Raw genomic sequence first — 27,975 nt, 5'->3', positions numbered from 1 at the left:
CCTATCCAACACTCGTTATTAGCACTGGCGCCATTGTCATATGAAGTCAAGAACTGGCTTTAGAGTAAATGGCAAGTTTGTTTGAACATGAGAATTAATTTTCGTAGTATTGTGGTTTGTTTTGATGTATAAAGAAACAATCAGAGCATTTTTATCAAAATTCCACGTTTCTTGTATATTTTCATTACGAAACTTTGTTAAATGCTTTGAAACTGTGAGACATTTTAGTTACACAATTCATCACGGTAACAAAGAATCCTGACAGTTTACATTATTTGTGAATATTAATGTAATTACACTTTGAACAATTTTAAATAGCGATTGAACAGAAAGAAGAACTATAGTTGTTCAACCCATTTGACATACTGATCTTCAATGGTTATAAGAGTTCGTTAAAATGAATCAAAACGCCATTTTCCTTTTACTGAATATCCGTCCGAATATTCAGATCCTTATCCTCATCAATTACATCACCGAATCTCGCATCATGTCAGAGCGTAATCCAATTACTTTCATAAGATAACCTCGTTTTATGAAGATGATATTCACTCAGCAACACCTGCTCCGCTTGATCGCTGCTGGCAAGAGAAAACGACAAGTGACATAGTGGACAATATTTATGGATTATTGAACCTTTTTCTAAACCATACATCATTAATCAAACATTTTCATGAAAATTAAAATTCTCGTAATTTCAATAAGTTACCTTCAGTTTCGATGACGCGCACATGGGACACTATGATGACCTTCGAGTAGACATTTTGTTATGTAAAATATGTCACTAACTATTTTCATCTCCTTAGTAACGTGAAATATGACTAATCGATTGTAAAAGGCCCATAAACTCATTGCAAGCCATCACTAATAAACGTCAAAGCATGACTTGACAGGGTCTTATATTTATGCGTCGAACATCTGGTATACCACTAGTTTCATAGGACCTTTCAGAGATGATAATATAGTCTCCTCACCAATAAAACGACAATAGCTATTTGATTAAATTGGTATTAATTTCAATATGGTTATTATCTTCCTTGAAAATAATACTCTTGCATGATAGATTAGAATATATACAGGTTTTAGTATCGCTTCTAAAAGTCAATTTATTGATAAAAAATGTGTTTTATTTTAAGACTTGGGTCAAGGTTGTGTGGTATTTGATGGCTTTGAAACGATATTAGTAGTAGTGTTCCATTTTATATTTGAAACGCGATATGAAATTATTAAATACAACATGGCGGTAAGTCACCATATTCACACAAGACTTAATCCCTGACTGTAAATTATATTCCTAGACCCGTTCGAGTGCACGGTATTAGCTCGTGGGCGTATTAGTACATACATGTAAATTAACTATTTGACACTCGAGCCCAGTTCTCATGGTCTCAAAACACTCAATTTTTATACAAGCAAATTAACCTGATGTAAATATCTTCCAGTAGTGAATAACATTCACGAATTCATTTAGACATAATGTAATTAAATTTAACAATTTTTGACATGTATATTTATTAACGTGTAAATGTGTGCATGCGAAAAGGGTATCTTCAGCATGAAATACTTTAATACTGGAACTAATACATAATTTTATTTATGGGAGATGACACCATGGCTGGTTCTCACCAACTTTAACGTGAAAAACAACCCAACAAAATATATAGTTAGCTGTAGACACACATCACAGCCATGGATATTTACTATCGGTATACAGCAAACTACGGTTATAACGAATTCAAAGGGACTACTAGTTTTAGTTCGTTATAACCGTAATTCGTTATAAGCAAATATATACAGTATAACTACAGCAAATAGTCGGGACTAAAAAGTTAGATCGTTATATACGTTAGTTCGTTATAAGCGTGTTCGTTATAACCGTAGTTTACTGTATTTATTTATGCCGGGTTCCTTCAAATATATACAAGGTAACCACGACACTGACACAATATTAAATGTAAATAATATTACAAAACATACCAATACACACGAAACGTTTTATGGTAGATATATGGTGGACATTTCCAAATCTGACGCATCATTGACAAATATGATGTCCTGCAATTCCAACGTGCTCAGGTCAACAATTGACTTGCCTTTGCATGTGTTTGTGATGGGTGGCACCGTTGGGGCAGGATACGTTCACCTTTTCGCGAACACCTGGTATCACCACTGTTTAATAGTGATTCATAAACATATGCTTATGATAAGGTTAAAATCGCACCATGGACTGGATATTTCTTAGGATCATCGAAATGGCTTTGTTGCTTTTATTTATATACATGTGAAATCTCGTAGCGTTTCTTCGTGTGGTGTCAACTTACTAATAGCTGCAGATCTAGTCTTTGCAATGATCTATACAAACACAAAAAAACCTTATCGATTTGATTTCATGTGACATTTACATTTGCTTTAAATATTAATATCTAGCAGTTTAACTGTTCAAATAGCAAGGACATAATATATTGTGTTTGAAGCCGATCCATTTCATATTGAACAAAACAGGTTTCACAGCCTTCTTTACGGCAGAGAGATTTAAACCTCCATAACTCACTCAGCACAAAATCACCTGCACGCCCCGTGAAAACTTGTTGTCTTATGTATAAAGTTCGAGCAAATTTGACCATGTAATGTTTAAACACAATAGAAAATCAGTTTTATCAAAGTGTTACATCTAAAAACGTTCGCAAAGCCCCCAATAGTGCCGTGCCCGATTTAAAACAGGAGTTAGCGTCTAACATCCCCATATAGATAACCATCAGTGTGAGAATCGATCCAATAACAACACTGTATCGATGGAATCTGAAAATCATCATTAGCTCGCAGAAGCCAAAGTCGGAAAATGGCCAATTTAAAACTGCACCAACCTCGCCTATATTTATCAACTAGAGCGTCGTTTGGCTAACAAGCTATACTAATAAACTACCAATTTATGAGCAAACAAACTAATTCTTCAATAAACGGGGTCGCCTGTGCCCTATAAGAAGGGTTCGCCTGTCGTCCGCCACAGAATCATTCATACTGGGAGGGTATTGATTTCCTTAACTGTTTTCTCAATAAATCAATATTGTTGTTACTGAAGTAATTACATTCTTTCTAGCCAGTAACGGAAAGCGGTGTTTGTATGTAAAGGGAGATAATCGCCTATGTCGTGAATAATAGGCTTGATTTATGATGAGAAGGGATTGGGTGGACTACGAATTCCTATTTGTGGAGTATTATTTCGTTATGATGATTCAGCGAAAAACAGCACTTACCTAAAATGTTATGTGTGGGAAAAATGAGTTTTCGGGAAACTTTTCAGACACAATTTTCCTGTCTTCACTAGCCATGCATTTAATGACACAGACAAACTCAAAGGGCTGATCAGTGTCTATTTGAGAAATGTTCTTTGGGTAATTCCAACATACTATATTACACAAGGTCGGCTCTGGTCAACTGGTAATCCCTCCTATATAAACGTCGGGCATAATCACATGTACAAATCATTACTGGGGTGAAGGGACACAATACAAGTACGAAGCGACTTGAATAACGGAAATGGTTTGAGGAATTTGGATTTTAAGCAATGTTGAGTTTTGTTCCGTTTCCAATTTTTAGGGGGAAGGGTGCAGTTGTCGATTTCAATCTGATTCAGGACAAATACAGTGGTCTATTTCGTCATATAAAACTTGAGGCGTGACAAGAATATTTGTCAATTTCATCTTTTGAAACTGGTGGCGGGACAACTGGGTGATTAATTTCATCTTATGATTTAAAACCAGCTGATTTAAGCATTTCAAACCAGAACATAATTGCCAGATCAACCAATGATCAAGTCTACATTTCGCCAAAGGTAACCAAACAGAACAATATAATAATTAATTCTAATTGGTTTTCATACTTCATAAATCATAATTGGTCCAGCTACAAATAAAATCCAAACCCATCACGAGGCATTTAAAAGACATCTTAAAACTCCAAGGAATCTACACAATAATATTATGAAGAATCAAAAGGTCAAAGGGAAATCCAAACTCTTATTAGTCACAAAAGTGTGTTTTGTTGAAATCATTAACTTTTAATTTAGGAATATATTTGATCATTTTTAAGAATTAAGGAATTTTAAGTATCATTACCAAATTACTATAGCACATACTGATATATTATCATAATGTTCAATATATTTGCTATCATAGCTGACGAGTCGTAAATCAAAACTACAGGTTCTGTCCCAAAATGAAAGTTGCTGAGAAAGTTTACTGCAGATGTGTCTTTCAAAGAAAACCCAGCAATTTTCTCGCTATGGCAGCAGGTAGATTGCTGCCTGTCGATGTAAACACGGTATAACGATAGACTCACTCCAACGCTATCACATAATTATTTCACGATTAATCTACTTAGTCCTTTTTATGCCGTGACACCAACCACAAACCAAATACGCCCAATGTAAACCACAAACGACTACGCCCATGCTATCGCAAGCCATTGAAGCAAAACGAATAGTTGTGCCAGCGCAACGGATGTATAGGTTTCTGAGCATCCCCTCCTTGTCATGCCTACCATCTCCCAGCTTCGCTGCTCACCCAGCGCTCCAGAAATTGATTACCCGGTCATTACTGATATAATTGAAGAAATTGGATCGCCCCATTCACTAAAGGACTGAGACGCGGGCACCTAGAGCCCTTCCCTGGCCTGTTGCTGGGTAGATAAAGCCAGTGAAAACTATGCCTAACCTACTTGCTGTCATTGTAACAAGTCGATAAACTGTCGAGAGGATGGGCCAGTTAGGCCCTACAAGGCACGCGTGTTGCAGTGGTAGTGTGGTCATTTTAAATGGCACAGGGAACCCTTTTGGGCACCAGATGTGTGGAAGGTCCGGAGAATTGATGTGTGAAGATAAAAATAATCTAGGTGGTGAGAAACCATGTAACCTATATAATACAGTGGAATATCGTTAGGCCGGAACCCATTAATCCGGAAACCTCGTATTCCGGACGTTTAGTGTGATGACCTTATTTCTATCTGTGATTAAAATCACCTTACTATATACCCACAATTCGTCAATCCGGATCGTCCGGATTAAAGAGGTGTCACTGTATTTTTTTCTTCTTATTTTAAAAATTCAGATAAAAAAGGGGCTTGGCTCCAGCTAGATGTCAATGCTAGCAAGATTGATGTAAATCCTTCAAATACCACTTTGTTTTCTAAGTTAGTATTCATACCCTCTGTTTAGGCTGACGCGAGACCCATACAGGATAATACCACTGTTACCACTTTGCATTCATAGTGCTACAGCAGAATTAATAGCTATTGAGAAGCTATAGTTACGATTCATATGGAACGTATATCTATCTACATGTAGACGTTCGTATCAATCTCGGAGTAATCATATCAAGTATTGGAACACACTTCATCCATAAAGCAATATAAATGTAAAGATGTACGTAAATGCACAAATTATCAAAGATATTTACTTGTGTTAGGTTGTATAAACTACAATACTTGTTTGGTATGACCAACCCGCCCTCATTCTAGTATATTTCAAAAACCTTTAAGATACAACGTTTTCAATCGAAATTTCCTATTTCGCTATTCCGACTTTTTGCATACACCATGCTTTCCATGGTGTGTTAGATTCACAGGGGAACCTGATCTCGCAGGCTCCTCTTTCCACCCTCTAAATCTCATTTCATAGTATCCTGAGGTATCTTTCATGCAGATCGCTAATTCACTGGTTTGAAGGAGAGCACAATTAAAATCACATTGCAACGTATTTTGCCTGTAGCAAGCATTAATGTATGGCAATACCGGCGTTATATATAACGAGGGAGGAGGACGTTGTGCTGTTTACCCCACAACTGTCTTTGCATCTGCACCGGTTCATCTCGGGAAATGGTAAAACAGACTCCGGCTAAATTACAGGTGTTGAAGTCTTACCTGTCGATTCCGTGGAGGAGTACTATCCTTTTTTTCTCCCAAGGGTGGCGGGCGGGCAGGATTAGGGGGTCGTGTGTTTTGAGCACGATCTGAAGACAGAAGTAACAAGAGAGGTTTTATACAAGATTCTGCAGTGCCTTCCCCAAGCGATTTCTAGACTTACTGAGGTTCTCTGATTCCTTGATCGTCTCGGTGTGTCTGATACTGAGAGTTGAGCATTTGAAGGGAAGAACAGTGTTATTTTGTAGTTACCAGTGGTTGAATAGTTAATCTGCCATGGTTTTCATCACTTACTCACTTTTCTCCTTGGTGCATGTATTATAATATTTACGTTTATATTTAATGTCAGTTGGTCAAACTGCTTCGCATGTTCTGTGGGTTGCATAACTACAGTAAACTACGGTTATAACGAACTCAAAGGGTCCACAGCTATAGTAGCGTGAGGGCAGCACCAGTCAATATCAGCGTCAATCCCTTAAAGGACAATCGCGTTATTTTTGCACGGTGAAAACCAGCTGGAGCTTAGCAGGAGTATGAAAAGGGACATGATGTTGCACAGGTCGTTTATACATGTTTTGATGAACCAAATGATGAATCTTACTGTTCGTCTTCCTTGAACACGAATCATGATGGTCACTGAAACGTTATTGTCCAAACCTGGGGGTAGCATTGTGGCTAATTTGGCATGGGATTACTGCAAACGTTACTGACAAAAAAGACACTGCGATGACTCACAGGGGGGTAGTCTAGTGGTTAAAGCGTCACGCTGAAGACCCAGGTTCGATTTCCCACATGCGCGGAATGTGTGCAGCCTATTTTAGGTGTCCCCGCCATGATACTGCTAGAATATTGCTAAAAGCGGCGTCAAACCATACTCACTCACTCGCCTCCTCAGCCAGTCAATCGGTAAATATAAAATGTCGGTAAGTCACTCATTCACTCGTTTCCACCGTCATTCAGTCACTCACTCACTCACTCGCCTCCCCATCTACTCACACATGGAACGTAACTCTGGTTAGAATCCGATTAATACCGAGTGCTGTCTAACCTCAATACGTTTTCCCAGAATGACCCCGGTTCAGACAGAATCTGCTAGTTCCGTTTATGACATAGCATGTTTGATATATTTTATTCATTAGCCTTGATCGTCACGATATGGCTGCAATATTGCCGATGTGACGTTAAATATTAACTCACTCACTCACACACATTATCCTTGATGCAGTTGGCGTAGCCCACCGGCTAGTGGCAACATTCAAAACACAAGTATCAGTTAATACGTCTCAACAAGTGCATGTAGATGCAAGCATTTGGAAATTCAGTTAGGTATATTTTGATAATATTAGTAGTATGTCGTTCAATATGTAATATTGGGACGGTGGAGTAGCAGAGAGGTTACAGCGTTTGTTCGAAACGTCAAAAGCAGGAATGCACGAACACAATGTTTGAAGCCCACTTTTGGTCTCCCCGCTCTTATATGGCTGGATATACCAAACGCGGCGGGAAAACCAAACTCACTCACTCAATATGTAATAAAGACACTACTGTATTTTTATGAAGGCGTGATAAACAAGCACATACATGAAATCGTAGTGTGATGTCATACAGGCTCGCGATATACATGGTATAAAAGGTTATACTACATAGTATTACGGAAATCTGATTTATGAACAAAAACGTACGCGCGCTTGCGTCATTCTAATGAACAGTTCATTGTACTGTCAGTAAATTATGAGGTTGAAAAAAGGCTCATATGAAATTAGAAACAAATCAGTTACCCATTAAGTGTGAGTGAGTGAGAGAGGTGGGACATATTCTAACCTGGGTTCCCACAGGTTGTCAGGAAACGATCTGTTTGATATATTTGCCCGCAGTTAGCAATATTCCAGCCTTATCATGACTGTTTGTAAAGGATTGAGTCTGGTCCAGACAAACCATTGGGCGGCATAGAGGGGAGCAATGACAGACAGTCGATCAAGTCACCGACCTGGCCATCTTATCCACATATTAAAGTTGCCTATTACGACAAATATGAGTGATGTGACCTGATGTGACCTGTTGAAACCCGGGTTTTCCGTATTCCAGTTATATCACGGCGTGTCAGCTTAATGTGAGAGGAAGGCCCGAAGTGATGCAGGTTTCAGACGTTTACCACTGCGGTGAAACCCACGAGCACGGGTTTGGTGCTGACAAGCCTAGAAACATAATCGGGGCGAACAGGGATTCAAACCCACAATCATAGGTTTAAGGAGTGGGGAGAGGAGTATCAGAAATACTGATTGGTGTAGGAACATTGAATTGATTGGGATGTTAAGGAAAGTTCAGTTATATCTAACACGTGATGAAAAAAGTACCAAGAGCTTAGCCTTTAAGAGACAAACGTTCGTCAGCTCTGAGCTGGGAGATAACCTCAGATAGTTAACCTACTAAACCTAGATAGTTATCTCGTTACATGAACCTTCTAATAGCGCCAGAAGCAAGTCTAGGTGGACATTCTGAGGTAATCAACCTACAAATCTATAGTTACCAGGATATATGAACTTACTATACACAATAGCACCAGAAGCAAGTCGAGGTGGACATTCTGACGGAAGCACCCTACAAACCTATAGTTACCACGATATATGAACCTCCTATACACAATAGCACCAGGAGCAAGTCTAGGTGGACATTCTGACGGAAGCACCCTACAAACCTATAGTTACCACGATATATGAACTTACTATACACAATAACACCAGGAGCAAGTCGAGGTGGACATTCTGACGTAAGCACCCTACAAACCTATAGTTACCACGATATATGAACTTACTATTCACAATAGCACCAGAAGCAAGTCGAGGTGGACATTCTGACGTAAGCACCCTACAAACCTCTAGTTACCACGATATATGAAATTACTATACACAATAGCACCAGGAGCAGGTCTATGTGTCCATTCTGGGGTAATCAACCTATAGTTACCGCGACACATGAACCTACTATACAGACTAGGACCAGAAGCAAGTCTAGGTGGACATTCTGGGGTAATCAACCTACAAACCTATACAGTTACCGCTCAACGCGTCGCTGGCCAGATGGAGAAGCTCCGCCAGACCAAGCTGTATCGTGAGCGCCAGATACTCCCGTGAGTACAGGTGAGACATGCCACACCCCAACACAGCGCCAAGGTGAAAATCCCCACAGGTAGATAGCAAACCTTGTGATAGTGAACAGATTGGGGGCAAAACAGGCACGAAAACCTATTATATAAAATGTCAGAGAGATAGGTTCAACATGCCTGCACTTGGCATAAGGCTACATCACAATCTGTTCCAAGTCTGTTTCGCGAATTAGCTGTGCCAGTATCTTATACAGGTTCTTTGTCCATCTCCCCTCGAATAAAATGCGATCTCATTAAAATACGATCTTGTTCCCCGAAACGGTGAAATTAGGTTTAACGTCGCGTCCAAAATGATTGTACTTATGTAGCAACACGCGCGTGCGTGCGTGCGTTTGTGTGTGTGTCTGCTTGTACTAGTCCAGACTGATGCCGATTTATAGTCATATAGCTGGAATAGTGCTGAGTGCGGCGTCAAACAACAAACAAAAACCATTAAATCTCCTCGAGGTGAGCTGAAATGGGGTTTAACGTCGTTCAAAATTATTGCACTTACATAGCAACATGCACGCACGCGTGTGTGTGTGCGGCTGCTTGTACTAGTCCGGACTTATGTCGGTTTTATAGTGCTAGCCTAGTGAGATATCATGCCGCAGTTTAACATGAATACCTCACTCAGACACAGTTTACTGACCCCGAGAGGTTTGTGGCTTTTATTCTACTACTTGATAGCACAAGGTCACGTGGTCACGTGCTCCTTTAGGTCTTCCAACCTTTGGGTATCGTTCGATGGCTTTTTGTAATGGCGGAAAACAAGACTTGTTTTTTCAAACAGCTACATGGTGTCATCAGCTGATGTTCACATTCCGCTTTGAAGGAGTGAGTGAGTTCTGTTTTGAACAGTATCAGTTATATGACGAGTGTCAGCTTAACGTTGGAGGGAAGTCCATCCTCGATTATCCAGTGTATCATATGTCCATTTTGTAATGATAAATACCATTCAGTTCTATAGCTTCGCTCTGAACCCGATTGAAATTTCATGACGCTAAAAATGGCCTTCCAATTAAAATATCCCCACGAGCGATAGGAATTCTGTGTCAGGTTACAGCAGGGAGACTATACAAAGACTATAACAATCTGGTGAGAGCGTATATTTCTCACCACAGGTTAAAGCTTTCTGATACTACTGCGCATAAATTTTAACAAAATCAAGTTAAAATCACCGAGTGCCAGTTCCCTCTGTATGAACTCCCTGGTAACAGATAGGAGCGATGAAATTTGTTTCGTCATTTACGAAACGAAGCTATTGCGACGAAGCTATTGGACCCAGGGTCTTAAATGGAATAACGGTGTAATACCCTGGATAACGGAGGATGAGTAATCCCAAAGGGATTCAGGTCGTAGACGTTTAAAAACTTTGATGAATCCCATGAAAACAGGTTTAGTCGTGAAGGACCGATTACAGTTTAAATATAAATATATAAATATTTGCCCCGTCTAAAATTTTACAAGGGTATACTTAGATACCGTATTAACGGAAGATGTCCGCAACGCATACACACGCACACACTTAAGTGTTCTAGATAAGCATCAGCACAGCTAAAAAACATAGGGAACGCATATGGTTGCGATACATAGTAACGTAAACATTTTTTAGGCTTTATAAACAATGACATAGTTTGTTCAGGGTAAACCGCTTTGTCCGACATTACATGCGGAAGCTATAGCCGGCACGGCGTTTGTTTTTAGGGGAAACACTGCCCCTCCTTGGAGGCGCACTAAGCTTCTCTTAGGGAGAGAAAGGTCATGCAATTATCTTTATTAAAAATACATTCTAAATATTTCTTACAGACAACAATATTTGTCTTCAGATATATTTATTTTCTTAACAATGATGTAGGACTTATAAGCATATTCTTAACATCGTTTTTGAAAGGTGAAACTGTTTATGTAATAAGAAAAAGATAACATAAACTGATATGGCTATATAGACAACCTTTTATGTGAAACGAAAATGATAATGTATACTGATATGTCTGTAGCCATTTGGATGTAAACCACCAGAGAAATGAGGGTATACACTTGAAAATTGGATTTGACAAAAAATACAAACGTTATCAAAATGTGACTTGGCTGAAAACAGCCTGTCCTCATTTCGCCTACACCCTTATCAAAACAAATTTACAGCTGACTGCACATAAGTCAAGTGCTGCGTTACCTCTAAAATAATGAACTGACCCAAAAGAAGGTTAAACAGACAAGACAATCTTGAAGCTTCATACATTGTTTAATAGCTGATATTCACATTATGCAGTAATAATAATAATGACTCATGATTACTGTAGCTTTGGTACATATCCAACGGTATCAAGAAATTACATTACAGTTAAACAGACAAGACAATCTTGAAGCTTCATACACTGCAAACTTGAGGTCCAAAACACACGGGGGCACGGGTGGCCCAGTCGTCTAGGGCGCCGCGATTCGCTGTGCAGAGTTGCGTCCCTTGGGCACGCCAGAAACCTATGATTGTGGGTTCGAATCCCGGTTCGCCCCGATTATGTTTCTAGGTTTGTCAGCACCATACCCGTGCTCGTGGGTTTCACCGAAGTGGTAAACGTCTGAGACCTGCATCACTTCGGGCTTTCCTCCCACATTAAGCTGACACGCCGCGATATAACTGTAAAACTGTTAAAAGCGGCGTTAAACCCAACTCACTCACTCACTCCAAAACACACCTATGACACTCGTATCAAATACATCACCATCGAATAACCATTTCTTGTTTGTTTCATTTGAGGCACCAACAAACATGGCTGTATACTTTCTTTTGTCCGGCAGTTTATGATCTCATTTCAAAACGGCGTGATTAGCTTCAGGCCTGTTCTCAGAGATAGGATTTGTCTAAGGTTTGTCAAAGGTCTGTGATGTGTCTAATGGGTTGTTAGACTTAATGTATGATACTGTACTTGATTACATGGACAATGTGGATCATATTCATAATGAGTGTATAGAAAAATAAATCACATTATAACTGGCAACATTTAGAATGACATTTAGAACGCAGTTTATTATTCATACGTACGTCGAATCAAATGTGAAAACTGAATTAATAATAACAGATTCGTTTTTGATTTCCGTCACGCGACTGTTTATACTCTGGAGGCCAAATACCATATGGGGTGCGGTAGCCCAGTTTTCTAAGACGCTTCAAGTTGCTTTGGAAGGTTGCGTCCCTTAGCAATGCTAGGATCTCAGATTCATACTGACTATGATCCTTGGTCTGTATCAGCACCTTATACATTGTTGAGTGAGTATGGTTTTACGCCGCTTTAACAATATTAATGCAATATCGCGTGTTTACACATTTTACCCATGTGGGGAATCGAACCCGGGACTTCAACGTGACGGCCAATAGGCTACACCACCGCCCCTAAACATCCATGATCTATGATCCCCAAGATGAAGCTGACACGCTGAGATAAAACTGACAATTGTTCAAAGCGGCGTTAAAACCAACTCACTCACAAATTCTTCCCAGATTCGCAATAGACAGAGACGCGTGGTGGAAATAGTGCCACTTGAACCGAACCGGTCGGCTGGAAAGATATTAATTTTGTTGTCAAATGAAAAGATTCTGTTTGATATTTCATATTTCATAATTACATAATGATTCAGTTCCATCGACGACATTTTCTGACATCACGTTTCACGCTTAAGATGTTTTTCCTTGAACGCTCACATCTGCCCAATGTTCACGCATCTGATGTCATGTGGCATCAGGAACCCGCCATACTTACGTATTATATTATCCAATAAGGAAGCATATAATTAGCCAACGGCAATTTACGATCCTATTATTCTACCCGCGCCGTCCAGAGTTACATAATCCTGACCATTCCATATGATGGCGCCATGATACATAACAGACCGTTAATCGTCCCTAGTGGTCGCGTAGTAATACACCAAGGGCAGTTAACTCGGTAACAACCGTTATTCAGTTTGAGGTGGTGATTGGGGCTGATTGGGACGGCTTGACTGGCGATTATACTGAGCTGTTGTTAATTATGTATCCGCGCTATAACTGAGCCGTTTGATCGCCATACTTGATGAATGTTTCACGACGGACAAGGGTTTGTTCAGTCAACCAGCTGATGTTGTTTCTCGGACTAAGGTGTGGGTCTCACTCAGTGCGTTGAGCGATTATTCCATTACCAAGTGAAGGACGGAAGGTTGAATACTAATGTAATTTCCACGCAATTGAAGTGTGAAAGTACCACACATGTTATGCAGGAGGAAACGGACATTAAACGGTTTGTCCTGATATTTTGAATGGCTTCCGAAGAGTTTGGATTTATAGATCCACAAACGTTTTTGAAGAAGTATCTCAGTCATAAACTACGGGTGGTTTCTTTACATTTCAGGGGGCACGGGTGATCCAGTTGTCTAAGGCGAAGTAATTCGGTGTGCAGAGTTGCGCCCCTTGGGCACAACAGAAACCTATGATTGCGGGTTCGAATCCCGGTCCGCACTGATTATGTTTCTAGGTTTGTCAGCGCCATAGCCGCCCCTGAGTTTCACCCATTTCTCTCTCTCTCTCTCTCTCTCTCTCTCTCTCTCTCTCTCTCTCTCTCTCTCTCTCTCTCTCTCTCTCTCTCTCTCTCTCAGCCTGGCTGAACATTATTTACACGCCTCCGTGATATAGCTTGAATGCTGCTCATTCACTGCAGGGTTAGGCCTGGTCTTCAGCAACACATGCTTAGCGCAAGAGGCGACTAACGATAAGCTCGCCGACTTGGTTGTTACATGTCATCGTATCCCAAATAAGTAGATCGATGGTTGTCAATCACTGGATAGTCTGGTCCAGACTCGATTATTTATAGACTGCCGTCATGTAGCTGAAATATTGCTGAGTGCAGCGTTAACCAACCAACAAACAAATAAAACTCACTCAGACATCACTTTACACAAAACTGACCCTCCAGTCATTCCCCGTGCAAATATATTTCATAATCAGTTTGTGATCTACACATTCTTGGCCGTCTATTATTGAAAATGTCGTTATTCCTAGCGTATTGCAGCTTAAACAAATACAAGCATACATTGCCAACGTTTAACGTTGTTGCCAGTGAAAACACTGAAACTAAACATCATCTACTTATGTCGTGTAGTCTTGGCAGACTGGAGGTGTTCTCTGTGTTTGTTTACTGATGTAAACATACATGTTATCTGTCATAATGAATTACAGACTACCATTGCAAAACTAGTAGAATGAATCCACGAAATTGGGTTTAACGTCGCGTTTAAGATTATTGCAATCACATAGCAACGTGCACGTGTGTGACTGACTATTAGTGCGAGTGTGGCTGCTTGTACAAGTCAGGATTAATGCCGGTTATATGATACTAGTCCACTGAAATACCATGCCGCAGTTTTAACATTAATACCCCACTCAGACACAGTATAGAATACCAGTCCTTTCATCCCCTTAATGCCGAGAGAGGGAGGGTAACAACAAAGACCATCTTTAAACGTCGTTTGGTATGACGCGGCCGGGGGTCGAACCCCCGTCCTTCCTCTCTCCTGGCACTATACACTAGACCACGGAGGTGCTATGCAATATTTCTCAAGACACTTCTTGGACATTGTCCGTAAGAGAGGGGATTCCGGGTTAAAACTGATCCCCGTTAACCAATGGTCGAGGAGGCTTGGACGGCCTCCGTGGTCTAGTGGGAGAGCGTCCGCCCGGAGAGCGGAAGGTCCGGGGTTCGATCCCCGACCGCGTCATACCAAAAGACGTTAAAAGATGGTACTTGTTGTTACCCTGCCTGGCGCTCGGCATTAAGGGGCTAAAATAATAACTGGTCAGCTCGGGGTCAGTATACTGTGTCTGAGTGGGGTGTTCATGTTAAACTGCGGCATGATATCTCAGTAGGCTAGTACTATAAAACCGACATTAGTCCGGACTAGAACAAGCAGTCAAACAAACACACGTGCACGTTGCTATGTAAGTGCAATAATCTTGAACGACGTTAAAACCCCATTTCAGTTCACATCGAGGAGACTTAATGGTATTTGTTTGTTGTTTAACGCCGCACTCAGCAATATTCCAGTTACATGACGTCGGTCTGTAAATAATCGAGTCTGGACCAGACAATCCAGTGATTGACATCATGAGCATCGATCCACGCAATTGGGATACGATAATATGCGTCAACCAAGTCAGCGAGCCTGACAATCTGGTGATTGACCAAGTCAGCGAGCCTGACCACCCGATCCCGTTAGTCGCCTCTTACAACAAGCATAGTCGCCTGGGACGGCAAGTATGGGTTGCTGAAGACCTATTCTACCCCGGATCTTCACGGGTCTGAATTCAGATTCGATTATTTACAGGCTGTTGTAGTATAGTTGTGATAATGTTGAGTGGGGCGTTAAACAACAAATTCGTTCAATAGAAGCCGCTACACGAGTGGGCGAGTTGGATCTACCGCCGCATTTAAGATATTTCTATTACCGTACTATCACCGTACGGCAGTTTAATGTGCGAGGAAAGCCCGAAGGCGTATACCGTAGAGGTTCTCAACTACTGAAACACACGATAAGACCGAATAACCTAATACGGGACAATCTATGTTGCGAACTCACGACCAGCAGATTGTGCTACGGCAAAGGGAGGCAACCCAGCGAATTACAGGACGAATGGGCCACAGTTTCCTGGTTAGCGTAACAACTTACACATGTGTAAACAGGTCTATGTAATCTCTTTAGAAACTAAAGCTTCTATCCAGTTTTTCATTCAGAGATGCTCGCAGACGAGGTGACCCATTTCAGGAAAGCCGCCATTTTAGTCACCAATAACATTGTCAGGGAAGGGACTGTCGGACTCCACTCATTGTGTAGACTGATAAATCGACCCCACGTCGCAAGCGACACAACGACAGTAACATCACCAATGCCGCACCGGGGTCAGAGATAGACTTTAATATAGATGATTTGCTTGTGCATATGCAAATGCATGCTACAATACTGACCAGCTTGCCCGTAGGACAGACTGGGTGTAGCCAATCTTATTCCGATGAAGAACCTTAATTTTGTTTGTTTTGTTGTTTAACGCCGCACTCAGCAATATTCTAGCTATATGATGGCGGTCTGTAAATAATCGAGCCTGGACCAGACAATCCAGTTATTGACATCATGAGCATTGATCTACGCAATTGGGGTACGATGACATGCATCAACCAAGTCAGCGAGCCTGACACCCTGATCCCGTCAGTCGCCTCTTATCACAAGCATAGTCGCCTTTTACGGCAAGTATGGGTTGCTAAAGACCTATTCTAACCCGGATCTTCACGGGTAGAAGAACCTTAAATAAATACTGCCAAGTTCTCAAACTGTCCAGATACGAAGCATATCTCACTTCTTCCTCCGACACAGTAGATGACCTGACTGTACCGACACATCCGGTGATGATGACCCTTAATACTGCCCAGTTCTCGAACAGTCGAGATATGAAACATAGCGTCCGTCTCAGACACTGTAGGGTGAACTGAAGATATTTAATTCACCAGAGCTGAGAATTATCATCAAACTTTCATTCTCAAACAGTCTAGATACAGAGTACATGCAATTTCTCTCGCATTATTCTCCGATAATGAAGATTTTATAAGACTTTTCCGTCCTCGATACGACTCAAATATATCTTCATCTTGTTGATGTAACTATTCATGCGATGACTGTAGCTGCGGATACAGGCAAACAGAGTTGTGTCGAAGATTTTGGGACCTACGTAAATTATTCGATTTATCCGAGGTTCCACACAACCGAAGATGATGAATAAGAAGGGATACGCAAAGCCCAAGCTTTTACTTCGAGGCAAGCGTAAGTTTGACACATCAAAGTGTTTAACTGTACGTACGTTGGTCTACACAACAACCTAGGGACGATATAGGGTTAAATATTGAACACCTTCGTCCACTATCATATACAAAATCAGCAGAGTACCCACCACTTTACTTCTGTTTACTTGCCTTGTCACTGACTCAGACAAACGATAAAATATATAATTGGATTCTTGGTTGCATAAATAATTGATCGTCACTAGGAATATACCAGAGGAAGAATATTGTGTCTTTATACAGGCACTTACGAAATTTGTAATGAGCCTGGTTGTATATTTCGCGTCAGTAGTAGCATGTGAAATGATGTAATTGTCCACGAGATGAATGTCATTACGCCTGTCGCTGAACCTATAGACGTCATGTCAACTACACATGCAATATCAGACGTTGTAGTTATTAGGTCTTTCAAAGGACGGAGCAATGACATTTGCATGTCGGACTGAATTGGTTTTTATAACATTTTGTCACAAGTGGACAAACGTTTTGCACGATACTTGAAAGAGTGGATAATGTTTTTAGAAAAAAGAAACTATATTTAGTCGCGGTGAATGTTGTGGGAATTGGCTACAGGTTTCGCTCGGGACGGATTGATGGAACGCCACATCTTCCTATGTAGCAGTATCAACACGTTCAGTAAGTGAGTGAGTTAGTTCACGCCTAAGACCTGGGTTCGAGTCTCCAAATGGGTACAAAGCCCATCCCCGACGTGATATTGCTGGAATATAGCTATAAGCGGCATTAAACCATACTCACTCACTCTGATCTATGATCTGCATCATTCTTATACCAAATGAAACGACAAATGAAAATAATCATTCCAAATGTTTTCAACAATGAATTAAATGTTAACAATGACATATTAAAGCGTATCAAAGTCTTTTCTCGAAGTTACAGACTGAAAACTGACTACCATCAAAACAAGTTCGTCACTGTCCGTACCCTTTCTTTCCTCGTGATAAACATCTCTCATCACACAATAGCTGGAAAGAAATCTCATATTGCTGAATAAGCTCTTGGTAATATTTTGATCTGACTCCCGCTTGGGTTTATCAAAATTCGACCCGGGGGAGCGGGGAAGCTGAAAAGGACACGGAATGTTCGTTTCGTTCATTTGAATTCTGATTAATCAGTCGGGAAATCATTATTTCACCGAAAACAAAATTGATACACGAAACCATTCCATATATAAAGGCCAATTCTCCGGTCCATATTCCAATTTCAGAGATGGGTTAGACTTTTGGTTGTTACCGACATCACGCAATTCGATACTCAGCGGGATGGGTAAGTCGAAAAGCCGTCAGATTTGATTAACGGAAAAGGATTCGATCTTCTATTAAATTTGAAATCAAGAGTCCCTGGGAGGCCCCGGTGGCGGGCGAGCTAACGTCCGTGAAATTGTCCAGACCCCTTTTATGGTCATTTGGGGGCAGCTACCGTAGAAACCCTGGCCAGTGATTAGATCTTGCCGATATCAATTTCGTTTTGGTAATGCGATATTTTGTCTGCAACACGTAAAGAAAATCGAGTGTCGCGGAGGTCAAAATTAACTTAAACTAAGCTTTGTAGTTTGGAACAAGGTTTGACAACATGATATATGGGTAAAGAGCTTGTGACAAGAAGATCCCCGGCGGTGGACGTTTCAGATCATTGGACACTCGAGAGACCGGTTGTAGAGGAGTTTGACGAAACTGTCTGAGAATGTGATTAAAATCTGAACATGGACATAACTGGCACTGACGGTAATGAATGTTCCACGCTCGTAACTAGAGGAGTAGAGGTAGATACCTGATAATTATATCGGTCTCATGACGAATGAGCTGAGGACGTTTCTGACACTTTTTCTGAATGCAATGCGCATTGGTTTAACACCGAACCTGAAATCTTTTTTCAACATTTGTCCGATTTAAACCTCAGAATTGTGAACCGTTATTTGTTTGACAATGAATAAACATTGCATATATATTATTTTTAATTTTTAAACAGTTAATTTAAGAAAAAAGTATATTCCAAATTTGAGCTATGAAACTATTCTTGGACACATCCAAGGGACGGTATGCGGCTAAAATACAAAACTGTTCCTGTCCTTCCCTCTGAAAAAAATACACGTACCGTCACCCCGATCTCCAAACACTCCCTTCACACCACACTTATACCCCTATCCACATCGAATCCCTTTCTCTCCTTTAAATTCTCGCCTCACACCAAATGATAACCGCTCCCTCTTTTTCTCAGCGCCACCCTCCGACCCCCTCCCCGACCCCCTCCGCCCCTTAAAGTAACCGCATCAGCACCGATATGATACATCATCGTGATTTAAGACAAACTGCTGTTTGGTTGAAATAGGCGTTCACTTTGCATAATGGTTATGCTGAAACTGAGCATGGCTGTTTGGCTGAACATTATGCACGTGGAAGTGATCAGTTTATGAAGACATACCCGCTTGGCCCAGCCACTGCTCCCCGACAGCATGAAACATTACACAGGAACTAATTACGAGGAAGAGGGTTGTAAACTCTAATATAAATGTCTACGAAATGATTAAAGAAATGTGTTCCCATTTAAGTGGATATTGCCGACGATTTTTTTTCTGTGATGAATAACGTTTGTTTCAGGATTTGGTAACTGTCTTTCCTGCCGACAGACGCTGTACAACCGTAGGACAGAGATCAACAACAGTTTGGCCAATGCCTACACGCCCTAGCGGCAGACTCAACAGAGATCCACAACAGTTTCATCCATGCCTACATGCCCTAACAACAGACTCAACAGAGATCCGCAACAGTTTGATCCATGCCTACACGCCCTAACAACAGACTCAACAGAGATCCGCAACAGTTTGATCCACGCCCAAACAACAGACTCAACAGAGATCCACAACATTTCATCAATGCCTATACGCCCTAACAACAGACTAAACAGAGATCCACAACAGTTTGGTCCATGCATACACGCCCAAACAACATACTCAACAGAGATCAACAACAGTTTGATCAATGCCTATACGCCCTAACAACAGACTCAACAGAGATTTACAACAGTTTCATCCATGCCTATACGCCATAACAACAGACTCAGCAGAGATCCACAACAGTTTCATCCATGCTTATACACCCTAACAACAGACTCAGCAGAGATCCACAACAGTTTCATTCATGCCTATACGCCATAACAACAGACTCAACAGAGACCCACAACAGTTTCATCCATGCCTATACGCCCTAACAACAGACTCAACAGAGATCCACAACAGTTTCATTCATGCCTACATGCCCTAACAACAGACTCAACAGAGATCCACAACAGTTTGATCAATGCCTATACGCCCCAACAACAGACTCAACAGAGATCAACAACAGTTTGATCAATGCCTAAACGCCCTAACAACAGACTCAACAGAGATCTACAAGAGTTTGATCCATGCCTATACACCCTTACAACAGACTCAACAGAGATCCACAACAGTTTCATTCATGCCTACATGCCCTAACAACAGACTCAACAGAGATCCACAACAGTTTGGTCCATGCATACACGCCCAAACAACAGACTCAACAGAGATCAACAACAGTTTGATCAATGCCTATACGCCCTAACAACAGACTCAGCAGAGATCCACAACAGTTTCATCCATGCTTATACACCCTAACAACAGACTCAGCAGAGATCCACAACAGTTTCATTCATGCCTACACGCCCTAACAACAGACTCAACAGAGATCTACAACAGTTTCATCCATGTCTACATGCCCTAACAGCAGACTCAACAGCGATCCACAACAGTTTGGTCCTTGCCAACACGCCCTAACAACATACTCAACAGAGATCTACAAGAGTTTCATCCATGCCTACACGCCCTAACAACAGACTCAACAGAGATCTACAACAGTTTGGTCCTTGCCAACACGCCCTAACAACAGATTCAACAGAGACCCACAACAGTTTCATCCATGCCTATTCACCCTAACAACAGACTCAACAGACATCCACAGCAGTTTCATTCATGCCTACATCCACTTACAACAGACTCAGCAGAGATCCACAACAGTTTCATCCATGCCTACATGCCCTAACAATAGACTCAACAGAGATCTACAACAGTTTGGTCCTTGCCCATCCGTCCTATTGCATAATAAATCAAACCCAAAATTGAAGTTTTCAAGAATGAGATTAATATACAAATGTGTCGTGTTAGCCTTCAAACGAGTGTCTGGGGAATGAAACATTTATATATCACAATTACATATTGATAAAACATGATTAATGACATGATAGCGATGAATTCTTTAAGACGCTTTCTCGTCAACTGATTAAAACTTGCATTTATGAAGATAGCCAGGAAATGTTTAATAGCGGAAACGAGGATATGAGCCAGTATTGCAGGGATTAAAATGAATAAATAATGTGTTGACAACATTTTGACATTATCCGACAACCTACAACTTCCTGTCATCCCAATCCGGAAAATCGTGCCAATCTTGTTTTTTAAACACACTGTACACACATAAATCACGTGTCAATAGTCTACCGGAAGTCCAACAACGGCCATTTTGTGTGTTTGGAGGGAAATGAGTTTTGTAGACTCATCAGCAGATACGGAAATTAACATCGTCTTCTGTTGACGTAGGGTCGAGATTATCTTGTAGCAAACATTCCGCAAGAATCTCCTATTTTGTTAATTGTCCTGGGAAACAAACTCCCGACAAATGTAGAAATGCGTGTGATGGAATATGTTGGCATTGTGATTCACTGTCTGGCGTTAAATAATTCAGACTTGTTTCCGTCTTGTTTTTCTGATTGCGCCACTTTTCTTTATCCGTGGAGATTAAGATTTGCGTTTACGCCTCAGTGACGTTCATTGTGGTGAACATGGGGGGTCGCGGGATTAAATATTAAAATGTTTCGTAATTAAATCAACACGAATGGGTTAAATATGTCTTAGTTCAGTTAAATCAAGAATAGATATCGACGAATGCTAACACTAAAAAATAAAGTACAGCCTCCAGGTTTTAGTTATCTAGATGAAGTGAGTAATGTATATTTTATTGTTTTGTATTTTGCTTTAATTTGATTTTAAATCTCGATGTAATGCATGTCTTTAGCATAAAGTATACAGCGATTACACATCGGTGTATTCCACTAAACATATCTATCTGTATAAAGCTGCATTTTCACATCAAAGTCGGGTCGAGATCATGAGTTTATCTGTATGCTGAAATGCCTATTTCTCAGCTGTAATCTGTTTATGGATATTTCTGGTTCCATTGAACCTTGAAAGGATGAAATAATGGCGTTAGAACGGCAAACATTTACCGACTGTGTCGACTAGTAGGTCAAAGGTCGGACATGAAAAAGTAAAATTGCCGGAAACTGGCTCTAGGGCGTTAATTCAACCATTAGATGTCGTAAAAATAATGTTCTCGCGGTGCTTGTGAAATCGATTACATAATGCGGAGAGTTTTCGAGTTTATTTGATTACGACTGTTATGGATGAATAATTTGGTTAATGAGAGAATAATCCCATTTCGACACGGCACAATCCAAACGGAAAACATCCATGGAAGTTGTTGATTTGTTTAAAAATAAAATAAAGTATGGTGAAGGGGTTGGGAGGGGAAAGCATTGAGATCACGTTTCGATCGAAATATAACGAACGATGAAGCCTTTTGTCCCACTAAAAACACATTTTTCACTTAGAAGTGGAGTTTATGAACGTCTGAATACAAATATTGAACCGTCATTGTAAGCCCGTCGATTTTGCCTGGAAGTGATGAGGCCCTGTTAGGGTTGCAGAAAACAGATAATTTCGATTGCTTTGTTTCACACTCCAGTTCTTTCATCGAACCAGATCTGTGGGATGTCAACGTGGACACGTGTATTGGCTTAGTGGCTATGTGTAGTGTTATTCTTAATTTCGGGATTGATTGAAGAAAATCATTGATTCCTAAACAAGCACAAGCATTACAGGACAATACCAGAAGTGCAAGATGACGGGCCGTCATTGCCACTGTAGCCAATACTCCGTTGTTTTAGCTTTGCTCATATGGATTACGTGCACTTTGTTACGTCGACTGTGACATGAACGACAACTCCAATGCCAGTGAGTGAGTGAGTATGGTTGTTGAGCCGCTTTGAGCAATATTCCAGCATTGCCAGGTGGCAACAACGATATGACACTAACATGGGATTGGAACGTGACGAACCAACGCCCACCTCTTTACGATCGATAATGTTGTTTGTTAAACTTATTGATTAATATTAATGAAGTTACATACAATTTCTGGACAGATGTTACCTCGGTACAAAACATTAACTCCTGGTAACATGTGTTCACGCAATATATCTCCTATAGACAACATGTACATTGCGCCGTGAAAGGGACGTTGTTTACTGTTCTCTTCCCCATGTTCTAAATAATCCACAGCTTGCACGTAGCGTGATCAATACCGTGGAGTATATTCCTGCGAACATCATGACATACTCTTGCAGGAAATGATGGAGTGAGTATAGTTTTACGCCGCCTTTAGCAATATTTCAGCACTATCACGGCGGGGGATGGGCTTCACACATTGTACCCATGCGGGGACCCGTGGAGATTCCGGGGTAGAATAAGTCTTCAGCAACCCATGCTTGCCGTAAAAGGCGACTATGCTTGTCGTAAGAGGCGACTAACGGGATCGGGTGGTGAGGCTCGCTGACTTGGTTGATGCATGTCATCCATCCCAATTGCGTGGATCGATGCTCATGATATTACTGACTGTGTTGTCTGGTCCAGACTCGATTATTCACAGACCGCCGTCATATAGCTGGAATATTGCTGAGTGCGGCGTTAAACAACAAACAAACCAAAACCCATGCGGGGAATCGAACCCGGGTCTTCGGCGTGACAAATCTAAAAAGTACTGTTTTCATCTACCCTAGGTTTTCGAATGCATTAAAAAAAACTTTGGAAACCTTTACATATTGCTTGATTTTTTTAGATATTGTTTATGAAATATTAATACTATTTTTAATAATATTTATAATAATATTTATAATGATATTTATAATAATATTATTAAACTATATATAAATTATATTAAAATGATTGAGAATGTTCCAGTCTAGACACATTCCTAGATACGGTATAACCTCGTTAACTCGAAATCCTCGCACCATGGAACATATATGGACCGGTAGACTAACATTTAGTCTCTGAAATCTTATATTACACAATATCCTTCTTGACTCTAAAAATAAAAAAATTCCCTATGCTGATTTCTGTGGAATAGAGCTAGCTTGAGCTGGCTAGACTTGCTTTTGTATGCATTTCTAGATTATTATTTTTTCATAAAATAAATATATTCCACGGTCATGGTGCAGGACTAATGGACCGGGTGCAGAGAAGGACACGGTCAGGACCTAACTATCGGGGGCTACGGGATCAGGGGTACAATGTCTAATGTCTCTTTGTATAGGGGATTCCGGGCAAGAATACAGACCACAGCAACCTGTAATAGTCGTGAGAGGCAACCCTGCGTAGATCAATGTTCATTGTGTTAATCCCTGGTTTGTCTGGTCTAGACTCGATCATTTACACAATGCCATCATACAGTTGAACTATTGCTCAGAGCGGCGCTAAACAACAAACAAACGTAATAACAGTCATCGCCCGATAAGCGAGGTTTCCAGTCTATCGAGGTCCGGACTACAGAATCAGTGTATGTGGCTGTAGGGATGTTAGCTGCTGTTATTGTACGCCTAAGTTTCTAATTCGTCCATTAGAAGAGTCTGCCAATGTGAGCTGTAAGATTTACAGCCCACCTCTACAACTCCGATTGGCATCAAGTCACAGAACATGTTTTAACCCTGTACATCAATCTCTTCCTTAATCGCTTACTTAAAAAATGTATACTTCATTTTATCGAAATTAAATATGAATACCAGATCAAAAAAACATGTTTCATGCCCTGACACGGGACATATCTCTATTTAATTAGCCTGTTATGATATAATCTTGAAAGAATGCTTCTAATCATCAACACAGCACGTGCAAAATAATCACATAACACATGTCATTTAATAACAACAACAACAACCTTGTTAGCATTATATCCAGCATGTTAAGATGATTGATTCGACACAACCACAACAAAAAATATTTAATTAGTAAAAAACAAAAACAGCACTTCCAACATTTATTTCAAGAAGCGTACCGTACTATCCCTGCTAAAATTTCATATTAAGAATACGATATTAAACTCTTAAATTGACCGGTAGCCATCGAACGTATATTCCCAACTTTGTTTATGTCAAAATTGTTGTACTGTTGTTAAACTGGTTCCCGTTTCTCTATGCGCGTCATCACGTTGTGCCATACTTATATTGCGATATGAACAATCTCATTAAAATCAGACCTTTGTTCTCGCTACCGCGAAATAAAGATCTGAGGACATCCGATTAGGGGTCACGTCAGAACGACCTTTCATCCGACCAATCAGAGCGTCGCTTACCACATCATGAAAGTGACAGTCGGAATGTGATTTCTAATCTTGCAACCTCGAAAACTTTAACACGGGGTATTCAGTTACAGGCTTAACGACTGAATCCATACAATCTAGATAATCTATTAGCCATTCCAGAATGTGTTTTTATTCAGGTTTCAAATTTTTATCGAGAATTTGTCAAAATATGTTTCGTAGCGTGGTCGCCAATTTGAAATTATTGCCGTGAAGCACGAGAAAGCACGACTGTGCATAAACTCGTTAGTCCAGCCAAAATGTAACTTCGGAATTCCGACCTAGTTCGGCAAGGGTGGAAACTTACTACTGTTGGTGTCGTTTACCCATAAGTCCATGTTTTGCGAGATACGGTCAGTCAAGGTAGCTATAAAGGAAAAACTGGGACATACTTAGGTCAAATGACACATTAGGTCTTCCAGTCTAAGTGTCGTTCGACGGCTTCCTTTCAAGTGCTGTGCGAACCGGTTGGAAGCCATAGTAACGACAATGCCAAAATGATATACAAAATAAAGAAATTAGCCAAACTTGTAATTATGAATTTTATCAGATATGTTCATGTGAATGAGAACAGGATTTTGTTTATTTCAACACGTGCATGATTTGGTCCTAGCAACACAAAATTGTGTGAAAAGAGCTGATTTGGAGGTTTTCGGGTAGCAGATGTTAGATACTTGACCCAAACTGATTGTCTTAGGAGATGAGCATAAAAACAGAACAAACATATGGTAAAAATCAACTTGTGTCATGGACGTTTTCACTGCAGCGTCCGGGTCAATACAAGGCAATACCCGACCATAAAGAATACTTTGAAATTTCGGACACATATTCCACAAAAACAGAAACCTATGCAGAGCCTCGTGGGTTCTCTCATCGACGAAGTTGCCTCACCGGGAAAAAAATGGCTATCTTTCATAAAGGTTGTAGGCCTCCCAGCTATTGAAATGTGCTCGCTTCACATCGAAATTTTCCACAGTCCCCGGAGGGGTGACTAAACCGAGAATCGAAAATTACTTGCCACAGGCACTAGGCATCAGCCGTATTGTCTGAAACCCAACATGGCGTTAACACTTGACAAATAGGCGGCGATAACGCAGAGAATATGACCAAAAATCCGCGATATTTATCCGATGGAATTCTCGATCTAAAATCTCATTCTCCAGCCTTTCTGAATCAATTGAGAGAATCGGGGCGCGATATGGTTCTAGAAGTCTTGGAGAAACCATAATGGTAATCCTTGGCTTCCAGGAATCAATGGCACCATCGTTTGGCGGGCGCGTGTCAAAAGAAGGGTCATATCAATATTAGGTTAAAGATGGGTCGCGGCAAACAAATATCGTTATATGGTCCCCACGTTTAATCACATCGGAGCTTCTAACGACCCTGTACCATTGTCGGGGAAACATAGGGAAAATATTTATTCGGTTTTATTAGAAATTCGACATCTTTCCGGGTTCAGAGGGACCGAAGCTCTTTGTTCACTTCACGCTTGTAATGGCAGCACCGGATGGACGGCCGTAAATGGGAATTGATGTCGTGAAATTTCAGGATGAACTTGCGATTATGCACCAAATGATGATACAGGTTAGAACGGTTTACGACAATGATTATACGCCTCTGTATACATGAAGGGGAAATGTGTAAATATTGATCAACCTCCTCGAATCCACATCATACTTACAGAGAACTTCACGACATGAGCTACAAAGCATTGAAACGACGTTAGCTTTTGATCGTCGACAGACAACCCTCATTGTATGACTGTGTGGACGGGACTGATCTTGTACACACATTATATCATCACAATGGAATCCCCTTCTGGGACTCCGTGATAACACACATCGACACGATCTACAGCTTACCGCTGCGCTCTGCTAACAAACAGAGTGGGTGTCAGGTTCATTCAAGATGCAGGACATTTTCAGTTTCAGCAGGAATCCATGTTGTTTACGTTACTTTTTACATAAGAAGTCAGTTATTTGGACCAAGTTGGATATTAATTTTTTTCCGTCATAAATTGATCAGAAAAAAGGCAAGATGTTTTGTTGGAAGGTTCTAAACCTGTGCTGTGTTTGGAGGTTGTTTGATATTTTGTCTGCAATAGCTCAACCCCTAACTTTAATTCCATTAGGGGCGGTCGGGTAGCCTAGTGGTTAAAGCGTTTACTCGTGGTCTAGTGGTAGAGCGTCCGCCCGGAGAGCGGAAGGTCCGGGGTTCGATCCCCGACCGCGTCATACCAAAAGACGTTAAAAGATGGTACTTGTTGTTACCCTGTCTGGCGCTCGGCACGGGCTAAAACAAGGACTGGTCGGCTCGGAGTGGGGTATTCATGTTAAACTGCGGCATGGTATCTCAGTGAGCTAGCACTATAAATCGGCATCAGTCCGGACTAGTACAAGCAGCCACACAAACACACACACGTACATGCACGTCGCTATATAAGTGCAATAATCTTGGACGCGACGTTAAACCTCATTTCACCTCACCTTACATAGTAGAACTATCACGGAGTTCCCGACGTCCAAGCAAGATCAACATGTGCAGATCGATACTACTACTACTACTACTA

General features: G+C 40.8%; 1 protein-coding gene across 2 annotated transcripts in view; it reads right to left on the bottom strand.

The window, feature by feature from the left end:
• The window catches only part of LOC139454392 (uncharacterized), a 195,254-nt gene that overhangs the window by 108,352 nt on the left and 58,927 nt on the right, over nt 1-27,975 (bottom strand). For both annotated transcript variants that reach the window (XM_071236057.1, XM_071236063.1), the window contains exon 3: nt 5,914-6,002. The gene's annotated coding sequence lies outside the window, so the exon portion shown is untranslated. The remainder of the gene's footprint in view (nt 1-5,913; nt 6,003-27,975) is intronic.

The sequence above is a fragment of the Haliotis cracherodii genome, unplaced genomic scaffold (assembly GCF_022045235.1).
Source record: "Haliotis cracherodii isolate W230 unplaced genomic scaffold, xgHalCrac1.p SCAF_10, whole genome shotgun sequence".
NCBI lineage: Eukaryota > Metazoa > Mollusca > Gastropoda > Lepetellida > Haliotidae > Haliotis > Haliotis cracherodii.
This window is presented reverse-complemented; position numbering and strand designations above follow the sequence as displayed.